The following is a 4,630-nucleotide window of genomic DNA, read 5'->3' as shown; positions in this document are numbered from 1 at the left end:
GCTATGGGCAGCCTTGGAAGAGACGAAGGCTATGGGACTAAATCCAGACGGCAAATCTGGAGTGGAGCCCCTAGGTGGCTAGTCATCTTCTGACCGTGTCTGCAGCCAAGCTGGTGCCAAACGTATTGCTTCACAAGTTTTCCTTTGTACTACTCTGGTGAGGCTTGGGGTTGTGGTGGGGGGGGTGTCTTGACGACTGTTATCTCAGGATCTCCATACCTTCTGCCCGGGCCAGTGATGATGACCATCACTCCTACCGCGTCTGGGACAGGTGAGTACCAAGCACCACCACCATTGAAATTTTAAATTAAATAAGTAGTGCAAAAAAGTAGTGAGGTAGTGTTCACGGGTTCAATGTCCATTCAGAAATCGGATGGCAGAGGGGAAGAAGATATTCGTGAATTGTTCAGCATGTGGCTTCATTTTTTAGAAGCAACAGGGGAATTTAATAGGTACATGTATTGTCAGAGAAATGTATACAAAATACATCCTGAAATTCTTTTTAAGGTTCCAGCTAAGATTTACCCCTCAACCTAAAGTGATTACCACACTAATGTTTTAGGAGCCCGATGTGTGTAAATTGACTGTTCTGTTTCTGATACCACCGTGTGAAAGCTCAGAAGTTTCTGATTGGCTGAATTGTTTTGGGGACTCCTGAAGTTACAGAAAGGAGTTTATAACTTCAGTCCTTCCTCTTGACAACTATGAAGCATTTCCAATCTGTTCAAGCTAGAAGTGTAACCGTATGACTGAAGCACAGCCTTAGAGTCAGTGCTCCTTGTCAAAAGCGAGCGTTACAGTCAGAGAAGTGACTATGAGAGCTCAGACCTGCACAGGCGGCTCACAGCCTTTCTGTTGTCAACTAGGCTTCAATTCCAGATGCACTGATGCCAACACAAATGCTTCTCGGGGAAGGTCAGCAGTCGAAGGTCCTGCTGCCACTGGGTTTGGCTCAGTGTAACACTTGGTAGATGCATTATTCAAAGCGGCCACAAACATATGGGATATATACTCTCAGTAGCCACTTCATTAGGTACACTTGCTCGTCAATGCAATTATCTAATTAGCCAACCCAGTGCATAAAAGCATGCGGACGTGGTTCAGTTGTTGCTCAGGACAAACATCAGAATGGGGAAGAAGTGTGATCTAAGTGACTTTAACCGTGAATAATTGTCGGTGCCAGATGGGGTGGTTTGAGTATCTCAGAAAATGCTGATCTCTGGGGATTTTCAAGCACAACAGTCTCCAGAATTTAGATAGATGGATATATACCTTATTGATCCCAAAGGAAATTACAGAGAATTGTACAAACAAAAACATCTAGCAAGTGACAGTTCCGTAGGGAAAAAATGCCCTGAGACTCCAGGCAAGGTCATTTGATTCCAAACAATTGGTTTATGTCTCTCTGGTGCTTCCTGCTCCTTCCCCTCTCCCTTCCCCTTTTCCCCCAACCATGATTCCCCTCTCCCTGCCCCCTTCCCACTCTCAGTCCACAATAGAGACCCAGATCAGAATCAGGTTTATCATCACTCACATATGTCATGAAATTTGTTTTTGTTTTGTGGCAGTAGTACAGTTCAATACATAAAATTACTACAGTACTGTGCAAAGGACTTAGTCACCCTAGCTATATATATATATATATATATATAAAGACTTTTTATAATACTGCATATATACAGGTATATATGTGTGTATAATATATATATAATATATACACAGTATATTTTACGGTTTATTCTGTAATAAAAAAAACACCTCAACTTCTTTCTGAAGATAAATCTATTGGAAAACTGACAATACATTAGAGTTCGTTCATTCTCTCTCTCATTTTCTTTCTCTCTCACTCTCACTCTCTCACACACACACACACACACCTTAGTAGGTGTGCTATTTCTGTGCATACTTTGTAACTGGCAGGGTCTTGGTGACTGTTATATCAGGATCTCCATACCTCCTGCCCAAGCCAGTGATGATGACCATCACTCCACCTCCTCCGGGACAGGAGGCAGGAGGGAACTGGCAGTCTCGGTGAGTAAGAATCACTGGACAAAAAGATCCAGTGCCCCACAATTGGAAGTCCCACTTTTCACATGCGATATTAAATCAGAGAACTATGCATGCTCTTGTCGTGGAGAGCGACAATTGTGATTTCCCCAGTGTCCCGGCTAATCCTCATCCCTCCACAAACAGTGTTAAAATCAGATATTAAATCATTTCACATTGCTGCCTGTGGGATCTTGCTGTGCAAAGATACACCACATGTCTCCCACACGTCAGAAGCATTTCACTGGCAGAAACACAAGAGATCCTGCAGAAACTGGAAATCCAGAGCTGCACTCAAATGCACAGACATATGCTGGAGGAACTTAACAGGTCAGGCAGAGAGAAATAAACATTGAATTTTAGCAGTCCAAGACCCCTCATCAAGTTAGAAACTTAGAAATTAGAACAATACAGCCCAGCCCACAATGTTGTGCCGAGCCGGCTAAAGAGCAAATCAAAACTCCCAAGTATTACTCCCTCCTACCTACACCAAGTCCCTATCCCTCCATCTTTCTTACATCCATGGCCTATTCAAACGTCTCTTAAAAGCCTCCAATGTATTTGCCTCTACCACCACACCAGGCAGCATATTCCAGGTATCCACCACTCTTAGAGTAAAAAACTTAACCCTCACTTCCCCCTTCAACCTACCCGCCCCCTCACCCCCAAATACCCTCTGTATTAGACATTTCAACCCCGGGAAACAGATGCTCCCTGTCCACTCTATTTCTGCCTCTCATAATCTTATAGACCTCTATTAGATCTCCCCTCAGCCTCCACTGCTCCAGAGAAAACAACCCAAGTTTGTCCAAATCAGGCAGTAGCCCGTGTTTTTTTTTTAACAGCTTTGAGAATGCACAGTCTTTCTAATCTTGAACACAATGAGACTTCTCAGCTTAAGCCTGAGAAGTATTCAAACCTACAACTTTGAAACGAAATGAAGAAAACTTATTGGCTGATTGAGCGCTGCATTTATTTAGCAATGGAATCACCCACCCTGACCACGCTTCCGGGGTTTGTTAAGTAACATGTTGTAGCAGCGTGACGTCACTAAAAGTAAAATGCTGCAGATGCGGGAAACGTGACATTAAGGCAGAGAATCCTGAAAGGCTGCCCGGTGTGAGCGACACGTTAATAACTTTTATTTTATCGTAAATAAGTCTTTAATCCTTGCCTAAAGTTTGAGAGTCAATGAATGGTTTATTGTAAACATCTTTAATTTGAATAGGAACAGAGAGCCAACGCATAAGTTATTGTAAATTACTTTATTTATTGTATAAGGATTCAGATTTAACGAATGATTTTTTTGTGTAAATAACTTTATTTTGTAATATTCCTGAATAAAGTATTTTTGGGGGAAAAAAGACTCGTTAATATGCCAGGGCACTGTCATTATTTAACTGACCTAGGGATACGGCGCGGATTCCAGCCTAGATCTCCTATTCCATCGTCGCCTATTCACGGGACAACTTAACCCTACCAACCACCTTTGCATTGTGGTGGGGGAGGGGGGAACCGCAGCACCCGGGGGAATCGCTCGCGGTCACGGGGAGACCGTGCAGACTCCTGTCGGGCGCAGCGGCGGGAACAGGACCCGTGTACGCTTTGCTGAGTCTGTTGTCCTGGGACTGCGAGCACCACATTCACGACATGACAGTGATGCCTTGATGCCGTGGTCCGAAGGCAGCCCGTGTTACGAAGGTCCCCTTTGTAAGTTTTAAAACGCAACTCTTTTAGAAATGTCACTGACCCCCGCGGCATGGTGCGAGTGGCGCTCAATCGCTCCACGGAAGTGAAATAGCAAAGGTCTCTGTCCATTGCTCCGGAACCCCAGAGCTGTAGAAACGCTAGCCTCGGGATTCAGCAGATGCTGGGAATCTTGAGCAACTCGCGCAAAATGCCGGAGAAACTCAACAGGTCAGGCAGCATCCACAGAGGGCAACGAACAGTCGAGGTTTCCCTCTTTTTGTGTTTTCTGACCTGCCGGGTTCCTCCAACACTTTGTGTTGTCGCCCAAGTAACGTTGAGTGGCAACGAGGAAGTGAGCCCGCTGAAAGGGAGGTTACTCGTTCACCGGAATTGTAATCCTGATCAGAAAATAATTTACCCCCCTCTCTCTCTCCCTCTCCCTCCCTCTCTCTCCTCCTCTCTCCCTCCCTCTCTCTCCCTCTCTATCCCTCTCTCCCTCCCTCTCTCTCCCCCCTCTCCCTCTCTCCCTCTCTCCCTCTCTCCCTCTCCCTCCCTCTCTCTCCTCCTCTCTCTCCCTCTCTATCCCTCTCTCCCTCCCTCTCTCTCCCCCCTCCCCCTCTCTCTCCTCTCCCTCCCTCTCTCCCTCCTTCTCTCTCTCCCTCTCCCTCCCTCTCTCTCCCCTTCCCCCTCTCTCTCCTCCCTCTCTCTCCCTCTCTCTCTCCCTCTCCCTCCCTCTCTCTCTCTCTATCCCTCTCTCCCTCCCTCTCTCCCCCTCCCTCTCTCTATCCTTCTCTCCCTCCCTCTCTCCCCCTCTCCACCTCTCCCTCCCTCTCTCCCCCCTCTCCACCTCTCTCTCCTCTCCCTCCCTCTCTCTCCCTCTCCCCCTCTCTCTCTC

This window comes from Hypanus sabinus, chromosome 26, assembly GCF_030144855.1.
Source record: "Hypanus sabinus isolate sHypSab1 chromosome 26, sHypSab1.hap1, whole genome shotgun sequence".
NCBI classification, from domain to species: domain Eukaryota; kingdom Metazoa; phylum Chordata; class Chondrichthyes; order Myliobatiformes; family Dasyatidae; genus Hypanus; species Hypanus sabinus.
The sequence above is the reverse complement of the archived record's forward strand: the minus strand, read 5'-3'. Positions refer to the sequence as shown.